This window comes from Pristiophorus japonicus, chromosome 9, assembly GCF_044704955.1.
Source record: "Pristiophorus japonicus isolate sPriJap1 chromosome 9, sPriJap1.hap1, whole genome shotgun sequence".
NCBI lineage: Eukaryota > Metazoa > Chordata > Chondrichthyes > Pristiophoridae > Pristiophorus > Pristiophorus japonicus.
In genome coordinates this window covers 142,252,257-142,277,167 of record NC_091985.1, presented here as the reverse complement: position 1 = coordinate 142,277,167, position 24,911 = coordinate 142,252,257, and the positions used below count along the sequence as shown (strand labels likewise).

The following is a 24,911-nucleotide window of genomic DNA, read 5'->3' as shown; positions in this document are numbered from 1 at the left end:
ATTCGCGACCTTTGCATAGGAACACGTGTAGCAGCTCTAGCAGCGTGCTCAATTTGGGAAGAAAGTTACCTAAATAGTTCAGGAGCCCCAGGAACGAACGCAGCTCCGTCGTGTTACGGGGTCTGGATGCTCTCTGGATCGCTTCCGTCTTGGACGCAGTAGGGCTGATCCCGTCTGCTACCCTCATTCTACCTCTGGAGCTAGGAAGACGCACTTCGCCTTTTTCAGTCGCAGCCCTACCCGGTCCAGTCTGCGTAGCACCTCCTCCAGGTTGTGGAGGTGTTCTTCAGTATCGCAACCCGTGATGAGGATGTCGTCCTGAAAAACCACCGTCCCTGGAATCGACTTGAGGAGGCTTTCCATATTTCGTTGGAAGATCGCGGCGGCCGAGCGAATTCCGAATGAACATCTGTTGTACTCAAACAACCCCTTGTGTGTCGTGATGGTGGTCAGCTTCTTCGACTCACTCGCCAGCTCCTGGGTCATGTAAGCTGAGGTCAGGTCCAATTTTGAAAAAAGTTTGCCACCAGATAGCGTCGTAAAGAGGTCCTCCGCTCTCGGTAGCGGGTACTGGTCTTGGAGTGACACCCGATTGATGGTGGCCTTGTAATCACCACATATCCTGACCGACCCATCCGCCTTGAGCACCGGCACGATCGGGCTCGCCCAGTCACTGAATTCGACTGGCGAGATGATGCCTTCCCTCAGCAGGTGGTCCAATTCGCATTCTATCTTTTCCCGCATCACGTACGGCACCGTTCTAGCCTTGTGATGTACTGGCCTGGCGTCCGGGTTTATGTGAATCACTACCTTGGCCCCCATGAAAGTGCCGATGCCGGGTTGAAATAATGAGTCAAATTTGTCCAGGATCTGTGAGCATGATACTTGCTCCACAGAGGAAATTGCATTGACATCGCCCCATTTCCAGTTCATGACAGCAAGCCAACTCCTCCCCAATAGTGCGGGACCGTCCCCTGGGACAATCCAGAGTGGCAACCTGTTCTCCGAATCTTTGTGGATCACGACTACCGTGGCACTGCCTAGCACCGGAATGATCTGCTTTGTGTAAGTTCGTAGCTGTGCGTCAATCGCTGATAATTTTGGCCTCCTGGCCTTGGACGCCCACAACTTTTCGAACTGTTTGATACCCATCAGGGACTGGCTGGCCCCCGTGTCCAGCTCCATTGATACTGGGATGCCATTGAGGAGCACTTTCCATCATTATCGGTGGCGTCCTGGTGTATGAACTGTATACGTGCTCCACATGAACTCGCTGAACTTCAGCTTCCAGCGATTTCCCCCAGCGTTCACTTCTGCAATATCTGCAGGTATTTTGTTCATCTCTGCAAACTCCGGCTGAGTGTATGCCTCCACGCCTCCAACATGAGCTGTTGTTTGAAACAAAAGGTCCCTTGCCAGTCGATCGTCCCTGACTGCCCCTGTGACTGTCCTTGAATGCGCCATTAACAGGTGTTGATGGCCCCATTACTGGCCGCATTGTCTCTTGCAATGGCATGAATCGCCGTTCAGCTTGCCATTGTCTCTGTCGACCTCCCCCTCTGGGTTCGACTACATGTTGGGGCATGCCCGATTGCCCTTGTCTAACTGGAGAACTCAAGTGATGAAGGTGGGTGGAGCTTCCCTTTTATACCTGAAGGTCCAGGTTAGGAGTGTCTCCCACCTAGTGGTCATTGTTCTCACAGTGTACAACTTAGATCAGATTATACATGGGTTACAATGCTGGTTGAATACATGACATTAACCATGGGGAGACCCCCCCCATATCCAACAACAACAACTTGTATTTATATAGCGCCTTTAACGAAGTGAAACGTCCAAAGGCAAGGAATGTGGGATGCCAGCCAGGAGTGTAAGAATAGGCAAGTCTAGAGGTAACAAAGGCATGGATGAGGGCTTCAGCAGTGGATGAGCTGAGGCAAGGGCTGACTTGGCCTCTCGAATAGGCGGTCTTAGTTATGCTGCAGATATGTGGCCGAAAGCACATTTCAGCGTCAAAAATTATACCAAAGTTGCGAACAATCTGGTTCAGCCTCAGACAGAAGTTGGGGAGAGGGATGGAGTCAGTGGTTAGGGAACAGAGTTTGTGACGGGGACCGTAAACAATGGCTTTGGTCTTCCAAATATTCAATTGGAGAAAATTTCTGCTCATCGGACATGCAGTCTGACAATGTAGAGACCGTGAAGGGGTCGAGAGAGGTGGTAGTGAGGTAGAGCTGGGTATCGTAAATCCAGTCTATTCCTTTCCACTCTGTATGTGCAGTGCTTAACATAGTGCTTAATTAACTCAAGTTTGCTGGCTCTGTGTTATCTGTGCAAGTTATTGGTCTGAGACTATTACCTGTAGAATAATAACCCCCTGATCAGTTTCTATATTTCAGTGATGTGAAAGAAGCTCAGATTCCATGGAACTTGGATCCTCTAACTGAACATCAGTTGACTCTTTAACCTGCTAAATTTTCTATTCTCAGTCCTTCTAGGATTGATGGTGCATTCATTACTCAGCATGTTTGCTGCATCCGCCCATGGATTGTGTACTGTGCTTTAATCAACTGGAATAATAACAATATTCGTTGACACAGCAAAGCTATTCAGCAGTAAGCAAAATTATAAATGGAATAGGAATGAATAGGGAACAGATGATGAACAGTATTTAAGGCAGGCCGAGTCTCCTCTCCTGCCTGGACATTGCCCTCCCCCTACAACTATTGTGCCTAAAAGTGGTTTTGCTTATTTGGCATAGGGTGCAGATAGATGTGTTGTATTTTAAAAACAATTTATGGCAACAGTACAGTAAAAAGTGACTCATAGTGTTTCTGAAAATCCCATCCAAGTCTCCACTTTTTAGTGGACCTATGTAGCAGCTGTTGGATGTTTACATAAAAGAGACCAATTACACTAACTGTACTGATAATGAAATTGCTGTTCATTGTGTCACCCTTTTTGACACACAGCTGAAATAACTGATATAATTGGATGATTAGTTACTTATATGCACTATTTTTAAACAAGGAGAGTATGCTTACATTTTTTTTAAGAACACATCTCAACAGCGCTGCCACTGTTCACTTATCTAAACTGCCACTGAAGCAAGTTTCAGTTAGCTATTACTGGGGAGCTGGACAAATGGCCCAGTAATGCTGCGTATTTGGCATTGACATGGTCAGATCTCTTTTGCACAGCATCATGCACAACATTGACGGTGTGATCTTTTATTGCTAGCATTGTGTATTTTGTTGTTTATAAAGAATTCAAGAGGTTCACTACTGTCTTTGGGTTTTTGATTAAAAAAAGAACTGACTATCCCATCAGCTTTTTTCTATCATTAGAACTTTCATTGGCAACTAGAGGCTCGCAGAGCTTTAAGCATGCATTTAAAAATGGCTGCATGGAGCTCTGCTTTTCCTCACTCAAGTGGTGTCGAGTCTAGTGAAGCAGCCAAGAAGCTATAGAAGGACCTAGATAAAATTTGCAACAGACCAGAATTATGGGAAATGAAATTCCATTTGGACAAGAATGCACAGGCCCTAGAATTGATGTAGAGAAGGGCATTGATGCTTATCCATTGTGTCAAATACCTGAGTTGTGACAAATAGTTTTTAAAAAAAACCTGGACTCTTCAGTTTGGAGAGGAGACCATTGAGAGATACCTTATAGAGAAATATAAGATAGTAAGTAGAATAGAAAAAGTTATTGCTGAGCACCATTTCACTGTAAACCATAACTAGGTCAAGGGGACATAAGTGTAAGGCCAGGAAAAAAAAACAAATTTAGGCCTAATGTCAGGGAGCAATTCTTAACACAAAGACCGATTCATGGTCCACTGGATAAGAGTAGTGAAGGCAAAAAACTCATGCAAAAGTTTCATGCTGTTATTGGTTTCCATAGAGGGATAAGCTAGATGGGCTGAATGACTTCCCTGCTCTGTATATATCTTTGTGATCTATTCTGCTGTATCTTTCTCCAGTTAGTAAACCACTGTCTTCAAACTCTTGTGTGAAATGCTGTGTTATGAAAAGGCAACCATCATCATTTACATTCATCTCATCTGGTGGGTGGACTGGATTGAAAGAGGATAAACTTGCATGTAATTTTCTATGCAAGTATCAAAGCCATACATGTAGAACATGTCTCGTTGGAATGCATTAAGTTAAAAAAAATTACAAGAATGACATTATTCCGGGAAAATAAAACACAAATGAAAAATTCTTGACTCAAAGCAATTTATTCTGTTCCCTACTTAAACACTGTCCACTTAATTTGATGAAATTTAAGATGTCCGTCTGGTATCAGGAGTCCATGAAGATAAGCTAGTAAACCTCTTTAGTTTATCATTCAAAGTAGTACAATGTATGAACAAGTACAGATTGCATGAATCACTAAAAACATCACCAGCATGATTTGCAGTAATACAACGGCAAAATGCTGTGGAATATGGGAATCTGAAATATAAACAGAAAATGCTGGAAATGCTCAGCAGGCCAGGTAGCATTTGTGCAGAGAGAACCAGAGGATCTTGTTACACACATTACAAGTGCCGGTTTTAGGCGCGTGCGCAAAAACCGGCTCTTCGGGGCCTCTCCGGGTGCACACGCACAACGCACACATCCGGAGACGCTGCAATTTATGGCCCAATATTTCAGGCTGGTGATCTTTTGTCAGAACTGGGAAATGGTACAGATGTAACAGATTTTAAGCAAGCACAGAGGTAGGGAAAGTGGGGAGGGGCGGAAAGAACACGAGTGAAGGATTGTGAAGACGGGAGTGATTAAATGAACAGCAGAATCGTTACCAGCACCTGCTGTCCAAAAAAAATGGGAGTGGTGGTTATTATTTGCAGTAAGATGTACTCCATGACACAAAATACATCATTCAATTCGTCCCCATTTTCGAACAATTACTTACATTATTTAACATACATACAATGATCTCCTCACTTATTTTGCTGGTATATTTTGTATTGAGCAGAATAAATGAAGGATTTGTGACAACCTGAAGCTCCTGGGGGTCTATGCAACCTTGCATGCACAGATCCACTTCACAACTTCAACAATTGTCTGAGACAACACCCTCAAAGTTTACCTGAGATTGGAAGTTTAGGAGAGCATAAATACTTATCATCTTTGGTGCAAAAGCAAAATACTGCGGATGCTGGAATCTCAAATAAAAACAGAAAATGCTGGAAATCTCAGCGGGTCAGGCAACATCTGTGGAGAGAAAAACAGAGTTAACGTTTCAGGTCGATGACACTTTGTCAGAACTGGCGAATGTTCGAAAAGAACAGGTTCTTAAGGAGCCTTGAAAAAGGGGAAGGGGAAGAAAAAACAAAAGAGAAGGTCGGTGATAGGGGGGAAGGCAGGAGAGATTAGAGAGACAAAAGGGATGATGGGCCGAATTGAAATGGTAATGACAGAAGTTAGAAAAAGGTTAGTGTAGATAGGGTAGGAATAGCAGAATAATGACCAGTTGTCATTGGAGACAAATAGAAAAAGAAACATAAGATTGGCGGTGGGGTGGGTAGGAGGGGGGAGCCGAATATGGGCAGAGGTTATCTGAAATTGTTAAACTTGATGTTGAGTCCAGAAGGCTGTAAAGTACCTAAACGAAAGATGAGGTGCTGTTCCTCGAGCTTGCGTTAAGCTTCATTGGAATAATGTAGGAGGCTGAGGATGGAGATGTTGGAGTGGGAATGGAGCGGAGCAGGGAATTAAAGTGACAGGCGACCGGAAGCTCAGGGTCATCTTTGGTAGTTGAGTTCAAGAGTTTCCTATTTAATTTATCTTCTGTTCACTTTGGTCCATAAACTTTGTCAGTATCAAAGCAATTTAAAATTTTATTCAAGTATTCACTTTTGCATTTGTTCAAAGCTACCACCACAGTTGGAAGGCTCATTCCCAGTCCCGATATACTTCTTAAATTCCAGGGCAAAACTCGACTTTCCATGTTCTCCTCTTGATGCTTCCCAATTCATGCACGTCTCCCAGTTGTGGCTGCCAATTTGAGATTGAGCCCATTTGATTTGAAGGGGAATGATTATATTTGTACTGTATCTATGAATGACTCCACGAGGCAATGTGTTGTACTCAAACTGCAGTGACCTTGGTCCTTTATTCCTAACTCCAGAGTGAGGCAGCCGCATGGTGGCTCCCCTTTTATACAGCTCCTGCCACCAGGGCAGGACAGGAAACCCCGGACTCCACCAGTTGCATCCTCTAGTGGTGCCAGTATGTATATACACAGTGTAAACCTTATTGAAAGTACATCAGGTAAACAAGTCTCCATCTTATGCAACTATGCAGTGACTACACAGAGAGTATATCTATAGTCTGCATATATAACATCACTCTCCCCCAAGTCCATTGTGCCAATTACCGTTGCACTATGTGCTCTGGTTTAGCTCTCCCCAGACTTAAGTGCCAATAGCCCTTGCACCTTGGCTGTGCTTTGGCTTGGCCTGCTCCCTGTTAACCCCTAAGTCCTTTTGCCACAACATTGGGTAGTGGTTACCAGTTTGGATGGTTCAGTGATGCAGTGGAGGTTCCAGAGGGTTCTGGGTGTGATCCATGTTTGTGTCCATGGCTACATACATCCATTTCCCTCCCACCCCCCACAACGAGATCATGCAACTGGCCCATTACATAAACATACAGGATTAGACACATTGCAAGTACAAAGAAAGGAAGAAAAAACATTTTTTTTTACAGTTTGTATCGTGACACCTTGGTTCAGTGACTTACATTCGTTACGTTTTACGGTCGTGCACCAGGATTGGGTAGATTGCATAATTAGTTTAGTCATGGTCAGTACTAAGGTATGCGAGGACGCTAGTTCCAGAGCAACCGGTCCTAGTCATCTGATGTCGGCGCTGCACCCCCTGCTAGTGGGGTGGGCTTGATTCGCTCACCTTGCCAGGACTCCCGGACATGGCCGAGGTAGCGACTGGGTCTGGGGGCTGCGCTGTCTCCACCCAGGTGATGGACAACGGTGGCCGACTGCGCGTATTGGCACCGTTTTCGTTTCCAGGTCTGTGGCAAATAGTGCCATCGGGTGCCTGCAGCGTGGGATAGACCTGGGATAGGGTATCAGGATCAGTGCCTTCACCCTCCTGAGGTCACTGGCCTATAACTTGTGAGGTCACCTGGGGCAGGGCATCTTTACCCTCCCGAATTCGCTCGCTTGCTACTTTTGGGGACACTCTGTTCCCGACATCTCGCAACATTTTGTTCTTTACATTCTTAATCGGTTCGTTACATTGATTGCCATGCATACAATGTCTCTAAGTTCAGTTGGTTGCAGAGTCTCCTTTAAGGGAACCCTGCCACGCCATGCTGCTCCTCGCTTCAGCAGGAATGCCAACTTGCCTCTGTCCTCGAGGTTGACTGCCTTGATCCTTCTCTCCCGTGATTCTGCCACAAAAGCTGGAAGAGTGCCTGTGAATTCGATCTTCTTCTCCAGGAGTCCTGCCACTGGAGCTGGGTAGATACTTTTAGGTCGTTCCGCTGGATCATTGCCACGCAGTCATGATGGACTGTCTGTGCCTCAGGTGCTGCGCTGGTCTGTTCTCTGGTGCCTGGCCCAAGCGAAGATCGGGAGCCAGCGGGACGTCGAGGAGGTGGAGTGGCAGCGTGGTGAGGCCTACAAGAGGCCCAACAGTCGGGGAGCAGCGTCGGGAGCCGGCGGACTGCCGAGGAGGCAGAGTGGCAGCGTGGTGAGGCCTACAAGAGGCCCAACAGTCATGGAGCAGCGTTGGGAGCCAGCGGGATGTTGAGGAGGTGGGGCGGCAGTGTGGTGAGGCCAACAAGAGGCCCAACACTCGGAGAGCGACGTCGAGGAGGCCAGCTGGTGCAGCTGCAGCAGGGAGGCAAAAAAGTAGAAAGAAATTGAAAGGTGACATTCGAGCCAAGAGGTAATTGATTGAGTAGTTTTTCTTTTTCGTTTTTTTTAATCAGTAAGTAACCTTTAGCATTATTGTTGCCAAATTATAATCTATGGGTTAAGTCATGGCAGGAGAGCTCGGACACGTGTTATGCTCCTCCTGTGCGATATGGGAAGTCAGAGATGCTTCCAGTGTCCCTGACGACTACATCTGCGGGAAGTGCATCCGCCTGCAGTACCTGACAGACCGCGTTGCGGCACTGGAGCTGTGGGTGGATTTACTCTAGGGCATCCACGATGCTGAGAATGACGTGAATAACACGTTTAGTGAGTTGGCCACACCGCAGGTAAAGGGTACACAGCTAGATAGGGAATGAGTGACCAACAGGAAGAGCAGTGGAAGGAAGGTAGTGCAGGGGTCCCCTGCGGTTATGCTCCTGCAAAACAGATACACCGCTTTGGGTACTGTTGAGGGGGATGGCTCATCAGGGAAGAGCAGCAGCAGCCAAGTTCATGGCACTGTGGGTGGCTCTGCAGCACAGGAGGGCAGGAAAAAGAGTGGGAGAGCTATAGTGATAGGGGATTCTATTGTAAGGGGAATAGATAGACGTTTCTGCGGCCGCAACCGAGACTCCAGGATGGTATGTTGCCTCCCTGGTGCAAGGGTCAAGGATGTCTCGGAGCGGGTGCAGGACATTTTGAAGAGGGAGGGTGAACAGCCAGTTGTCGTGGTGCATATAGGTAAAAAATGGGATGAGGTCCTAAAAGACGAATTTAGGGAGCTAGGAGCTAAATTTAAAAAGTAGGACCTCAAAAGTAGTAATCTCAGGATTGCTCGCAGTGCCACGTGCTAGTCAGAGTAGGAATCACAGGATAGCTCAGATGAATACGTGGCTTGAGCAGTGATGCAGAAGGGTGGGATTCAAATTCCTGGGACATTGGAACTGGTTCTGGGGGAGGTGGGACCAGTACAAACAGGACGGTCTGCACCTGGGCAGGACCGGAACCAATGTCCTAGGGGGAGTGTTTGCTAGTGCTGTTGGGGAATTAAACTGTTAGACAGGGGGACGGGAACCTATGCAGGGAGACAGAGGGAAGTAGAATGGGGACAGAGGGAAGTAGAATGGGGACAGAAGCAAGAGATAGAAAGAAGAAAAGTGGAGGGCAGAGGAACCCAAGGCAAAAAGCAAAAAGGGCCAAATTACAGCAAAATTCTAAAGGGGCAAAGTGTGTTTAAAAAGACAAGCCTGAAGGCTCTGTGCCTTAATGCGAGGAGTATTCGGAAAAAGGTGGATGAAATTAACTGCGCAGATAGCAGTTAACCGATATGATGTAATTGGCATCACGGAGACATGGCTACAGGGTGACCAAGGCTGGGAACTCAACATCCAAGGGATATTGAACATTTGGGAAGGATAGACAGAAAGGAAAAGGAGGTGGGGTGGCGTTGCTGGTTAAAGAGGAAATTAATGCAATAGTAAGGAAGGACATTAGCTTGGATGATGTGGAATCTGTATGGGTGGAGCTACGGAATACCAAAGGGCAGAAAACGCTAGTGGGAGTTGTGTACAGACCACCAAACAGTCGTAGTGAGGTTGGGGACAGCATGAAACAAGAAATTAGGGATGCGTACAATAAAGGTACAGCAGTTATCATGGGCGACTTTAAACTACATATTGATTGGGCTAACCAAACTGGCAGCAATGCAGTGGAGGATGATTTCCTGGAGTGTATTAGGGATGGTTTTCGAGACCAATATGTCGAGGAACCAAATAGAGGGCTGGCCATCCTAGACTGGGTGATGTGTAATGAGAAAGGACTAATCAGCAATCTTATTGTGCGAGGCCCCTTGGGGAAGAGTGACCATAATATGGTAGAATTCTTTATTAAGATGGAGAGTGACACAGTTAATTCCGAGACTAGGGTCCTGAACTTAAGGAAAGGTAACTTCGATGGTATGAGACGTGAATTAGCTAGAATAGACTGGCGACTGATATTTCAAGGGTTGACGGTGGATAGACAATGGCAAACATTTAAAGATCACATGGATGAACTTCAGCAATTGTACATCCCTGTCTGGAGTAAAAATAAAATGGGGAAGGTGGCTCAACCGTAGCTAACAAGGGAAATTAAGGATAGTTTTAAATCCAAGGAAGAGGCATATAAATTGGCCAGAAAAAGCAGCAAACCTGAGGACTGGGAGAATTTTGTAATACAGCAGAGGAGGACTAAGGGTTTAATTAGGAGGGGGAAAATAGAGTATGAGAGGAAGCTTGCTGGGAACATGAAAACTGACCACAAAAGCTTCTATAGATATGTGAAGAGAAAAAGATTAATGAAAACAAACGTAGGTCCCTTGCAGTCAGATTCAGGTGAATTTATAATGGGGAACAAAGAAATGGCGGACTAGTTAAACAAGTACTTTGGTTCTGTCTTCACGAAGGAAAGCACAAATAACCTTCTGGAAATACTAGGGGACCGAGGGTCTCGTCAGAAGGAGGAACTGAAGGAAATCCTTATTAGGCGGGAAATGGCGTGAGCGAAATTGATGGGATTGAAGGGCGATAAATCCCCGGGGCTTGATAATCTGCATCCCAGAGTACTTCAGGAAGTAGCCCTAGAAATAGTGGATACATTGGTGATCATTTTCCAACAGTCTATCGACTCTGGATCGGTTCCTATTGACTGGAGGGTAGCAAATGTAACACCACTTTTTAAGAAAGGAGGGAGAGAGAAAATGTGTAATTATAGACCGGTTAGCCTGACATCAGTAGTGGGGAAAATGTTGGAATCAATTTTTAAAGATGAAATAGCAGCACATTTGGAAAGCAGTGACAGAATCGGCCCAAGTCAGCGTAGATTTATGAAAGGGAAATCCTGCTTGACAAACCTTCTAGAATTATTTGAGGATGTAACTAGTAGAGTCGACAAGGGAGAACCAGTATATGTGGTGTATTTGGACTTTCAAAAGGCTTTTGACAAGGTCCCACACAAAGGATTAGTGTGCAAAATTAAAGCACATGGTATTGGGGGTAATGTATTGACGTGGTTAGAGAACTGGTTGGCAGACAGGAAGCAGAGAGTCGGGATAAATGAGTCCTTTTCAGAATGGCAGGCAGTGACTAGTGGGGTGCGGCAGGGCTCAGTGCTGGGACCCCAGCTATTTACAATATACATTAATGATTTAGATGAAGGAATTTAGTGTAATATCTCCAAGTTTGCAGATGACACTAAGCTGGGTGGCGGTGTGAGCTGTGAGGAGGAAGCTAAGAGGCTGCAGGGTGACTTGGACAGTTTAGGTGAGTGGGCAAATGCATGGCAGATGCAGTATAATGTGGATAAATGTGAGGTTATCCATTTTGGGGGCTAAAACACGAAGGCAGAATATTATCTGAATGGTGACAGATCAGGAAAAGGGGAGGCGCAGCGAGACCTGGGTGTCATGGTACATCAGTCATTGAAAGTTGGCATGCAGGTTCAGCAGGCGGTGAAGAAGGCAAATGGTATGTTGGCCTTCATAGCTGGGGGATTTGCGTATAGGAGCAGGGAGGTCTTACTGCAGTTGTACAGGGCCTTGGTGAGGCCTCACCTGGAATATTGTGTTCAGTTTTGGTCTCCGAATCTGTGGAAGGACGTTCTTGCTATTGAGGGAGTGCAGCGAAGGTTCACCAGACTGATTCCCGGGATGGCAGGACTGACATATGAGGAGAGACTGGATCGCCTGGTCTGTGTTCACTGGAGTTTAGAAGGATGAGAGGGAATCTCATAGAAACATATAAAATTCTGACGGGACTGGACAGGTTAGATGCAGGAAGAATGTTTCCGATGTTGGGGAAGTCCAGAACCAGGGGACATAGTCGAAGGATAAGGGGTAAGCCATTTAGGACTGAGATAAGGAGAAACGTCTTCACTCAGAGAGTTGTTAACTTGTGGAATTCCCTACCGCAGAGAGTTGTTGATGCCAGTTCATTGGATATATTCAAGGGGGAGTTAGATATGGCCTTTACGGCTAAAGGGATCAAGGGGTATGGAGAGAAAGCAGGAAAGGGGTACTGAGGTGAATGATCAGCCATGATCTTATTGAAAGATGGTGCAGGCTCGAAGGGCCGAATGGCCTACTCCGGCACCTATTTTCCATGTTTCTATGTTTTGCTCTGCCTCTGAACATGGGGGACATCGATTGCTGGAGCAAAGAGGTCTTCACATTTCCACTGGATCTTCCCCATCCACCACCTTCCAAGTAGCGTTGGACCATCACCTGCACCAATCCATAGAGGTAACTTGTGCACCACGCCATTATGGATTACACTTACATCCGCACTACCAAGGACCGAGATCAGCTCCTTGGTGTAGGTGCGTAACATTTCGTGTACTGGAGCCAGCTCGGGTCGTTTTTCGTTCCATAGCGCCTCGGAGGCATCCTGGCTCTTCTCTGACTTGCTCGCTCCTGTGTCCACTTCCATGAAGACTGGAACGCCGTTTATCTCGACTTCCATCTTCACTGGAGGACAATCGGTAGTGCAGGTATACACTCCATACACTTCTTCTTGGAGCTGAGCTGCCTCTCTGACCAAATTATCATACTTCCCGCTGGATTCAAAGTCATCTACCGACTCTTCTGCTAGACGGTGAGTCTTATTTCTTTTACACATATGCTGGAGGTGGCCCTTCGTATTACAGGCTTTGCATAAGTACTCAGCAAACTGACACTGATATGCCCTATGGTTTCCTCCGCCATGCCAGCATGGTGCCACTCGATTAGCACCCCTCAGCGGACTCTTGTGTTCTAGTATCCTGAGGTCTGTGCTCTCTGCCATGGGCAGAGCCACGTTCTGCAGTCTTGTCTGTGAAAGGCACCATTCTGTGTACATACTTGCCGGGCTTCAGTCCACAGGCTGAATGATTTGCTTGGTGCTGCAGGTCGAGGTCCTGAACGCCTGACTGATGCTGATGGCTTTCTGCAGGTTGACTGTGGTGTCGGCAGATAATAGCTTGTGAAGGAGGCTCTCGTGGCCAATTCCTACACTCAAGATGTCACGCAATGCTTCGTTGAGGTGTGTGCCAAAATCACATGGTGCCGCAAGTCTCCTGAGGTCGGCTGCATATTTTGCAATCTCCTGGCCCTCAGGTCTGCGGTGAGTGTCGAATCTGTGCCTGGCTGTGTGGATGCTCTCTTGGTTTAAGTTGGTAGCGAATTAGTTCACTCAGCTCATTGTATGTCTTATCCTTGGCCTTCGTGGGTGCCAGCAAGTCCCTGACGAGGCGGTAGACCTCAGGCCCACAACTGGTCAGCAGTATAGCTTTGCGCTTCTCTGCCAATGTGTCCATCTACCCTGCCAGGTCGTTTGCCACGAAATATTGCTCGAGCCTTTCCGTGAAGGCATCCCAATCACCACCCTCTGCGAAGTCTTTTAGTGTGCCAAAGGTAGCCATAATATCGCGTGAAAGTCCTTATTTTCATCGCCAGTTATTATGTTTGTACTGTACCTATGAATTACTCCATGAGGTAATGCGTTGTACTTAAACTGCAGTGACCTTGGTCCTTTATTCATAACTCCAGAGTGAGGCAGCCGCATGGTGGCTCCCCTTTTATACAGCCCCTACCACCAGGGCTGGACAGGAAACCCCGATCTCCACCAGTTGCATCCTCTAATGGTGCCAGCGTGTATACACACAGTGTAAACCTTATTGATAGTACATCAGGTAAACAAGTCTCCATCTTATGCAATTATACAGTGACTACATAGAGAGTATATCTATAGTCTGCATATATATCATCACTCTCATACATTTCATTAGATTGGGAACTGTTGTCGGTATCTGTATGTGGGGAGAAATCCCATAAAATACGGCAATCCCTATAAAGGTGGGAGCACCAATGCTTATTAAATGATCAGCAAGTTTTCAGAACAGCACTGCTTGAGCTATTCCCTGGGCGAGAAACAAATGACAGCAACTCTTTACTACCGCATAACTTGCTAACCATGCATTATTGGTGAATTTACAAAGAGTGCAGAAACTTCACATAATGACTGACATGATATTTCTGAAAGGATGATTTTTAACTGGAATCTTGATGTCTATCTCTCTGTTGATGTATTAGAAGTTTTGTGTCTCTGTGAATATATGTCTGTGTGATGCTGTAGTATCTCTTCGACCATCAGATTGCAGAAACACGGAGCACTAAACTGTGCTGCCTCCTACCGCACTGTGATGGGCGCACCTGAATTAGCTCCCATTCTGTTTTGGTTCATCAGCATTTTTGTAAATCATGGTGGGAATATTGTGGTCGGAGGCTTCTTTTGTATGAATGCCTCCGACCCGAAATTTTTTACGAAAGTACCTGGTGGTCCCAGAGGAACGTAGAGATTCCGGTTGGAGGCCTAGATTTGTTGCACAGTGCATGGGGAGATGTCTTTCAGGTACGTACGTACATGCTGGAGTCATGTGGGCCTGGACCACCAATCACTATGCAGTATTCTCATTGATAAAAATGGGAGCTCTGTACGGACTCCCATTACTATCAATGAGAAAACACCGAAACACGGCATAATAAATAAATAAAACACCTCACATATTTAAAATGAATTGAAATTAAATGCAATTAAATGTTTTAGAAAAAAGTATATATTTTTTGGAATTTTTTTTAATGTGTTTTAATAGTGTTAAAAATAAACTTACCTTAATGGACAGGGTTTTTAATATAAAAATGAGTGCTTAAATTTAATTTTTATATGCTTTAAAACACAATGGTAAAAGTAAGCTATGTGCCTGCTTTTACCAGGCGTAAAAGTTTGAAGGACATTCGCTGGGCATGATTTGGGCAAATAGCCCAATCTCTCCCGCGCGGATGTCCTTCTCCTGGGAATGTGGAGGATCTGTCAAGAGGAATCTTGACCGATCGGAAAAGCTGGTTTTCGGAGTATGCACATTGCGCCCCGAGAACTGGCTTTTGTGAGGCCTTGTCTGGTCCATGCGCACTTCGTACGGACCCGGCGAGGCTAGAATTTTCGGCCCCATATCTTCTGCTGTCTTCTATAGATTTACAAAGGATAGATTTAAATTCTGGTGTTCTCTAAAGTGGAGAAGAACTTGGAATAGGAAGGGGAGGAACCAGTTGTCATGGTCCACGTAGAAACCAATGGCATAGGCAGAACTAGGAATGAGAATCTGCTGAGGGAGTTTGAGGCGTTGGGGTCCAAATTAAACAGCAGAACCTCAAAGATAATCTCTGGATTGTTACCTGAGCCATGTGCCAATTGGCATAGGGATAAGCAAATTAAATGCATGGCTGAAAGAGTGGTTCGGGAGGCAGAGGTTTTGCTTCATGGACCACTGGCACCAGTAATGAGGAAAGAGGGAACGTTCGCCATCATTCTACCTTTGAACCCAGCCGCCGCCCACAGAGCTGGCAAACACTGAAATTGGTCAAATCATTGAAATGGACGAAAACTTCGGCTCTTCCGCATGAACTGCGCTGTTAAATTCCCCACTCAGGATTAGTTGTAACTGGGGTTTTTACAGTGTTATTGCTGCTAAACAAATGTTCAGGGCCTGGAAAACGAATTTAAATTTTGTGCAGTGTGAAATTTGTCCATTTTAATAATAATTTACAATTTTATTTTGCTCTCTCTAACATTTTTTAAAAATTAGAATTTTAAGAGCTTATTTGATGTCTGTGAGAATTCTGCCTTTTGATTGGTTGAGTCACAGCACTTCATACTATGGGATCTCCGCTACAGTTCGTTGATTTGAATTGAAGGTTGGAAAACCCGAAGTTCTCGACGCATGGATCGTGAGATCCTGGTGCAAAGCGTACTTCAGGGGCAGCAGTGAATGCCTTTGATTTGCTGCTGACCACAAATTCTGGGCCAATGAGTTTTATCCACTAACACCAAAAGTTGCAGGGAGACATGTGGCCTTTTTGCCTTCAACTGCATTTTCAGAACTGATAATTTTATTGGAATGATATAATGGGCCGATGATTGCGACCTCGCCGGGTCCGTACGAAGTGCGCACGCACCTGGCAAAGCCTCGCAAGAGCCGGTTCACAGATGCGCACGTGCCCAGAACCGGCTTTTGCAATCTGTCAACATTTATTTTGTCAGATTGCACACACCCCTCTGGAAGGACATCCGCAGGGCAGAGATTGTTGCCCAGCGAATGTTCTTCAAACTCTACTTTTACTAGCGTAAGAATTTTAAAATATAGAAAAATTAAATATAATCGTTCATTTTTATATTAAAAACCCTATCTATTAAAGTAAGTTTATATTTAACCCTATTAAAACACATTAAAAAAAATCCAAAAAATCATATTTTTTTCTGAAAACATTTAATTACATTCAATTTCAATTAATTTTAAATATGTGAGGTGTTTCTTAAAATTTATTGTGCTGTGTTTCTTGTTTTAGGGGGTTATTCTCATTGATAGTAATGGGAGCTCGTACAAACGGAGTTCCCATTATTATCAATGAGAATACTGGATAAAGATTGGTGGTCCAGGCCCACGTAATTCCAGCATATACGTCCGTACATAGAAGACATGTTCCCATGCTCTGCGCAGCGAATGAAGGCCTCCGACCGGAATCCTATATTCCTCTAGGACCACTAGGCATTTTCGTAGATTTTTTGCGGGTCGGAGGCGTTTGTCTGAAGGAAGTCTCCGACTGCAATTTTCGGCCTAGTTTGTGAAAAATGTATTGACCTGAAATCGCAGCTTCCCCGGGTCTGTACGAAGTTTGTACAGACCCGGAAGACATCGGAAAAGCCGGATTTCAGTGCACAATGCGCATGCGCTGAAAACCGGCTTTTCTGATCTGTCAAGCTGGAGCTTGACAGATCATCCGCAGATCGGGAGCGAGGACATTTACTTGGGCAAGATTGTGGGATTTACGCATATCTTGCCCAGCAAATGTCCTCAAAATTCTTACGCCTGTAAAAGCAGGCACATAGCCTACTTTTACAGGTGCAAGTGTTTAAAAAATACATAAACACAATAAAATTAAATTAAGTAAACACATTTTATTGTTAAAAACTCTGGCCACAAGTTTATATTTAACCCGCATTACAAATTTTTTTTAAAAATCGGAAAAATATTGTTTTTTTCTAAGGCATTTATTAACTTTAATTTCAATTAATTTTAATTATGTGAGATCTGTTTTTAATTTTTTATTAGTGTGTGTTTGTTTTTTTCCCATTAATAGCAATGAGAACTCGTAGATATGGAGTTCTCATTGCTATTAATGGGAAAGCTGTGGAATACGTACCTGATTGGCTGAGCAGTCACATGTGACTGCATCTTCTGCGTGGGAACCCTTCGGACGGGACGCTTTGCAGTGCGGGAAGAGAAGGCCTTCCCAACGGAATCTAGGGCGCCTCCGAGACCACCAGGTAGATTCGTAAAAATTCTCCGGTCAGAGGCAATTATCCCAATCAGATTGGGATAAAATTTTATCTTTCGTTACGTGACATGATTGACATGGGGACATGGCATGGAAGCCTTCGACTGGAATTTCCAGGCCAATAGCTGTTCCGGGAGAAATCAGTGTATTTACTTCAGCCAGTTATACCAATAAGCTCTATTTTAGCCTATGTAAAGGTTAGTGTCGTCATCTAATCTGTTTAGCCTATACAATAACAGAATTGCTTGAAGTTTTGATAGTGTAAGAATTATGGCTGTCCATAGCAATAAAGCAACTGTGTTTCTTTATTTGTGAGCACAAACTGTTATGGATATGATCTATGTTACTTTTCTGCAATTACTCATGTGGTAACAGTTCTGTTGATACAAATGCACTTTGCTTTTTATGATGAATTTATCTCCTCTCTATTGGTAGTGTATGGTTCCAGAGGCCCCATTTTTGTGTGAGAGCCTACGCATTGTGTGTCGACAGGCTCCTCAATTTGAAGGGCATCATGAGCCCAATGCTGTTCGCTTGTGATATCCACATAGGCACTTAACAGCAGAAGTCACTAGATGGTGATCAGGACTGCAAACCTTGGCTGATTGTTTTTTTTCTTTAATGAAGGGCACTTGTGGTACAATTGTTACCGCGTTTGAGATCAGCGAGCTGAGCACAGACCAGAACCTGACCTTGAGGGCTTCTGGTTTGTGTGGCTCTGTATTATATTTGATGGTGTGTTGACCCACAAGGCCAGATTGCTCTTACGGGATCTTTTTCATGCTTATGTTTATTACTGTGTAATTTGCTAGTACAGTATTTTAAAATTGCCGGATGCTTCCTGGTCAGCACCTATTGCACACAATAGGCCTCTGGCGCAAAGCAAATGAGATTGGGTTTGCTTAGTTCCAGTAGCATTCCCTGCCATGCATAGTCATTTCTGAGACTAATTACAGGGAAACGACAACAAATGTAAGTAATGGGAGGAAGATTCAGAAGGCGTTTAGAGCACCAAACTTGGGTGCGTGTTTTTGCAGTCTAAAGGATAAAATAATTATTGGTGCTACTTATAAAATCTGTAGTGGAAAATAGTAGAGAAATAAATTAATCTACTGTAAGTCACATTGCTTTTTATTAGAGTGCTACTTTTGTGCCATGTCAGGGTCAATATATTTAATGTAACAGTGCAATTTCCCCTGAAATCACTGATATTACAATGACAGTGTTAGGCTTGAATCATTGACTTGCTGTGCGATCTGTAATGTTTGCTTGATAAAGCAAAATTACTAATCAAAATCCATTAGCAGTTAATTGGTTTTCAATTATCTATAGCAGTGCTACTAATTAAGTCTAAACTATTTGGAGCCAGCAAATGCACTTCAACCCTTTTTAACTCAGTGGGCCCAAAATTAATCGACAGACCGCCTGCTTACCGCCCAAAAATACAAGTTTTGTCAAAAAACAGGTACATAGAGCCGACATACCGCTCGGCGAAAGAGTCATCATTGTCTTACCGCTGAGCGGTATGCACACTGTCCACCATGTAGAACCGCCCGCATACCACCTAAAAAGTGCAAGTTTCATGACATACCGCTGCCATACCACCGAAGCTGCATACCGTCCTGGAGAAGGTGGTTTTACTCGATCTTAAGTGGGCGTGAATGGGTGGTAGTGTTCGGTGCCGCCATTTTGAAATCGGGTACAGTCAGCAAAAGCAGCACCTCAGTATTTCAGAGGTGAACAGTGACTTTACAGTGCGATTTACAGTGGCAAAGGTATTTTTATTGGTGCTGAGTACATTATTAAGATAGAAGGCATTTGAGTTAATATTTTTTTCATTGAAAAATCATTTGAGTTTATCTCAGGATATTTGAGGAGATTCTGGAGATTGAAAAAGAATGGGGCCTGTATGATCTCAGCTTGTATTGCTGACTACTTGTATAATGCAGGATCCAAATGGGAGAAGGTTTATTGAGCAGAATTATCAGGGTAATGGAGCAGGTCGCAGATTGATGAGGAGGAGGAGGCCTTACCCCCAAAGGATGTTCAGGAAGAAGCGCTCATACTTGGACCTGACCGTGCGTTTGAAGGCTGCGCTTCCAAAAAGAGGTGATCAATGAGATTTTGTCAGCTCACTAAGGCAGACCTGCAGCCCAGTACCACCAGCATTATTGCACTCTGTCGAGGTGAAGGTGACTGCGGCACTTTCCTTTTATGCATGCGGCTCTTTTCAGGGGACACATGCTGCATTTCTCAGCATGGTACTCATCGCTGCATTTGACAGGTAACCAAAGCATTGTATGTACGCCGGATGGAATTGATAAACTTCCCAATGACCAGGGAAGTACAGAGTGAGAGGGCTTTGGGTTTTGCACGCATTGCCGGCTTCCCCAAGGTGCAGGGTGCTGTTGACTGTACCCATATTGCTCTGCGAGCACCATTAGAGGAGGCGGAGGTGTAACAAAAACGTAAAGGATTCCACTCCCTCAATGTGCAGCTTGTCTGCGACCATACGCAGCGCATAATGGCAGTAAATGCCTACTTGCCAGGCAGCATCCATGATGGGCACATCTCGCGTGAGAGCACTGTGTCTGACCTGTTGAAGTCTGAGCCACTAGGTGGATGCTGGGGGACAAAGGGTACGGTCTCGCCACCTGGCTGTTGAGCCCCCCTGCGGAAACCTCAGAGAGAAGCTGAGCAATGATATAATAAGAGCCATAAAAAAGGAGGGAGCAAGAAAACAGGTAATTATCGACCGGTTAGCTTGACATCAGTAGTGGGGAAAATGTTGGAATCAATTTATTAAAGATGAAATAGCAGCGCATTTGGAAAGCAGTGACAGGATCGGTCCAATTCAGCATGAATTTATTAAAGGGAAATCATGCTTGACAAATCTACGAGAATTTTTTGAGGATGTAACTAGTAGAGTGGACAAGGGAGAACCAGTGGATGTGATGTATTTGGACTTTCAAAAGGCTTTCGACAAGGTCTCACACAAGCGATTGGTGTGATAAATTAAAGCACATGGTATTGGGGGTAATGTACTGACGTGGATAGAGAACTGGTTGGCAGACAGGAAGCAGAGAGTCGGGATAAACGGATCCTTTTCAGAATGGCAGGCAGTGACTAGTGGGGTGCCGCAGGGTTCAGTGCTGGGATCCCAGCTATTTACAATATATATCAATGATTTAGATGAAGGAATTGAGTGTAATATCTCCAAGTTTGCAGATGACACTAAGCTGGGTGGCGGTGTGAACTGTGAGGAGGATGCTAAGAGGCTGCAGGGTGACTTGGACAGGTTATGTGCGTGGGCAAATGCATAGCAGATGCAGTATAATGAAGGTAAATGTGAAGTTGTCCACTTTGGTGGCAAAAACATGAAGGCAGAATATTATCTGAATGGTGGCAGATTAGGAAAAGGGGAGGTGCAAAGAGAGCTGGGTGTCATAGAAACATAGAAACAAAGAAAATAGGTGCAGGAGTAGGCCATTCTATCCTTCGAGCCTGCACCACCATTCAATAAGATCATGGCTGATCATTCACCTCAGTACCCCTTTCCTGCTTTCTCTCCATACCCCTTGATCCTTTAGCGTGAAGGGTCATATCTAACTCCCTCTTGAATATATCTAACGAACTGGCATCAACAACTCTCTGCGGTAGAGAATTCCACAGGTTAACAACTCTCTGAGTGAAGAAGTTATTCCTCATCTCAGTCCTAAATGGCTTACCCCTTATCCTTAGACTGTGACCCCTGGTTCTGGACTTCCACAGAATCGGGATCATTCTTCCTGCCTCTAACATGTCCAATTCCGTCAGAATTTTATATGTTTCTATGAGATCTCCTCACATTCTTCTAAACTCCAGTGAACACAGGCCCAGTCGATCCAGTCTCTCCTCGTATGTCAGTCCTGTCATCCCAGGAATCAGTCTGGTGAACCTTCGCTGCACTCCCTCAATAGCAAGAATGTCCTTCCTCAGATTAGGAGACCAAAACTGAGCACACTATTCCAGGTGAGGCCTCACCAAGGCCCTGTACAACTGCAGTAAGACCTCCCTGCTCCTATACTCAAATCCCCTAGCTATGAAGGCCAACATACCATTTGCCGCCTTCACCACCTGCTGTACCTGCATGCCAACTTTCAATGACTGATGTACCATGACACCCAGGTCTCGTTGCACCTCCCCGTTTTCTAATATGTCGCCATTCAGATAATATTCTGCCTTCCTGTTTTTGCTACCAAAGTGGATAACCTCACATTTATCCACATTATACTGCATCTACCATGCATTTGCCCACTCACCTAACCTGTCCAAGTCACCCTGCAGCCTCTTAGCATCCTCCTCACAGCTCACACCGCCACCCAGCTTAGTGTCATCTGCATACTTGGAGATAGTACACTCAATTCCTTAATCTAAATCATTGATGTATATTGTAAATAGCTGGGGTCCCAGTACTGAACCCTGCGGCACCCCACTAGTCACTGCCTGCCATTCTGAAAAGGACCCATTTATCCCGACTCTCTGCTTCCTGTCTGCCAACCAGTTCTCTATCCACGTCAATACATTACCCCCAATACCATGTGCTTTAATTTTGCACACTAATCTCTTGTGTGGGACCTTGTCAAAAGCCTTTTGAAAGTCCAAATATACCACATCCACTGGTTCTCCCTTGTCCACTCCACTAGTTACATCCTCAAAAAAATTCTAGAAGATTTGTCAAGCATGATTTCCCTTTCATAAATCCATGCTGAGTTGGACCGATCCTGTCACTGCTTTCCAAATGCGCTGCTATTTCATCTTTAATAATTGATTCCAACATTTTCCCCACTACCGATGTCAAGCTCACCGGTCTATAATTTCCTGTTTTCTCTCTCCCTCCTTTTTTAAAAAGTGGGGTTACATTAGCTACCCTCCAGTCCATAGGAACTGATCCAGAGTCAGTAAGATTGTTGGAAAATGATCACTATTTCTAGGGCCATTCCTTAAGTACTCTGGGATGCAGACTATCAGGCCCTGGGGATTTATTTGCCTTCAATCCCATCAATTTCCCTCACACAATTTCCTGACTAATAAGAATTTCCTTCAGTTCTTCCTTCTCGCTAGACCCTCGGTCCCCGAGTATTTCCGGAAGGTTATTTGTGTCTTCCTTCGTGAAGACAGAACCAAAGTATTTGTTCAGTTGGTCTGCCATTTCTTTGTTCCCCATTATAAATTCACCTGATTCTGACTGCAAGGGACCTACGTTTGTCTTCACTAATCTTTTTCTCTTCACATATCTATCAAAGCTTTTGTGGTCAGTTTTTATGTTCCCAGCAAGCTTCCTCTCGTACTCTATTTTCCCCCTCCTAATTAAACCCTTTGTCCTCCTCTGCTGAATTCTAAATTTCTCTCAAGTCCTCAGGTTTGCTGCTTTTTCTGGCCAATTTATATACCTTTCTCTTGGATTTAACACTATCCCTAATTTCCGTTGTTAGCCACGGTTGAGCCACCTTCCCCGTTTTATTTTTACTCCAGACAGGGATGTACAATTGTTTAAGTTCATCCATGTGATCTTTAAATGTCTGCCATTGCCTATCCACCGTCAACCTTTTAAGTATCTTTCGCCAATCTATTCTAGCCAATTCACGTCTCATACCACCGAAGTTACCTTTCTTTAAGTTCAGGACCCTAGTCTCTGAATTAACTGTGTCACTCTCCATCTTAATAAAGAATTCGACCTTATTGTGGTCACTCTTCCCCAAGGGGCCTCGCACAACAAGATTGATAATTAGTCCTTTCTGATTACACATCACCCAGTCTGGGATGGCCAGCCGTCTAGTTGGTTCCTCGACATATTAGTCTGGAAAACCATCCCTAATACACTCCAGGAAATCCTCCTCCACCGTATTGTTACCAGTTTGGTTAGCCCAATCAATACGTAGATTAAAGTCGCTCATGATAACTGCTGTACCTTTATTGCACGCATCCCTAATTTCTTATTTGATGCTGTCCCCAACCTCACTACTAGTGTTTGGTGGTCTGTACACAACTCCCACTAGCGTATTCTGCTGCTCTACCCATACAGATTCCACATCATCCAAGCTAATGTCCTTCCTTACTATTGCATTAATTTCCTCTTTTACCAGCAACGCTACCCGACCTCCTTTTCCTTTCTGTCTATCCTTCCTGAATGTTGAATACCCCTGGATGTTGAGTTCCCAGCCTTGGTCACCCTGGAGCGAGGTCTCCATGATGCCAATTATATCACATTTGTTAATTGGTGCCTTCGCAGTTAATTCGTCTACCTTGTTACGAATACTCCTCGCATTGAGGCAGAGAGCCTTCAGGCTTGTCTTTTCAACACACTTTGTCCCTTTAGAATTTTGCTGCAATGTGGCCCTTTTTGATTTTTGCCTTGGGTTTCTCTGCCCTCCACTTTTACTTTTCTTCTTTCTATCTTTTGCTTCTGCCCCCATTTTACTTCCCTCTGTCTCCCTGCATAGGTTCCCATCCCCCTGTCATATTAATTTAACCCCTCCCCAACAGCACTAGCAAACACTCCCTCTAGGGCATTGGTACATTAGTCATTGAAAGTTGGCATGCAGGTACAGCAGGTGGCGAAGAAGGCAAATGGCATGCTGGCCTTCATAGCTAAAAGATTTTAGTATAGGAGCAGGGAGGTGTTACTGCGGTTGTATAGGGCCATGGTGAGGCCTCACCTGGAATTTTGCGTTCAGTTTTTGTCTCCTAATCTGAGGAAGGACGTTCTTGCTATTGAGGGAGTGCAGCGAAGATTCACCAGACTGATTCCCGGGATGGCAGGACTGACCTATGAGGCGAGACTGGATCGACTGAAGTTTAGAAGAATGAGAGGGGATCTCATAGAAACATATGAAATTCTAACGGGATTGGATAGGTTAGATGCAGGAAGAATGTTCCCGATGTTTGGGAAGTCCAGAACCAGGGGTCACAGTCTAAGGATAAGGGGTAAGCCATTTAGGACCGAGATGAGGAATAACTTTTTCACTCAGAGTTGTTAACCTGTGGAATTCTCTACCGCAGGAGTTGTTGATGCCAGTCATTGGATATATTCAAGAGGGAGTTAGATATGGCCCTTAAGGTTAAAAGGATCAAGGGGTATGGAGAGAAAGCAGGAAAGGGGTACTGAGCCATGATCTTATTGAATGGTGGTGCAGGCTCGAAGGGCTGAATGGCCTACTCCTGCACTTATTTTCTACATTTCTATGTTTCTATATAGACACACGTAATATTATCGTAAAGACAATTGAAGTGCTGAAGCGGCGCTTTCGATGATTGAACCACTCGGGAGGCAGGCTGCAATACCATCCTGAGCAGGTTGATCAGTTCACAGTGGTGTGCTGCATTTTGCATAATTTAGCGATCATGCGGGGACAGGAATTGCCACAGGGGACTGCGGGACCACCTGAGGAGAGAGTGCAGGAGACTGGGAGGAGGAGGATGAGGAGGAGCATCCAGATGAACCCATGGCATCTCCCCCCCCCTCCCCCCCCCCCCCCCCCCAACACTACAGCGGAGGGCACGCATAATGTATGCCACTGCAGATTTGTTCCGTTAGCAGCTCATAAATGAATGCCTTGCTTGAATGTGGAGAGCT

At 45.0% G+C, this 24,911-nt stretch overlaps 1 protein-coding gene across 1 annotated transcript in view; it reads left to right on the top strand.

Annotated features, from left to right (window-relative positions):
• The window catches only part of kiz (kizuna centrosomal protein), a 279,562-nt gene that overhangs the window by 71,831 nt on the left and 182,820 nt on the right, over positions 1 to 24,911 (top strand). The gene's annotated exons all lie outside the window — the stretch shown is intronic.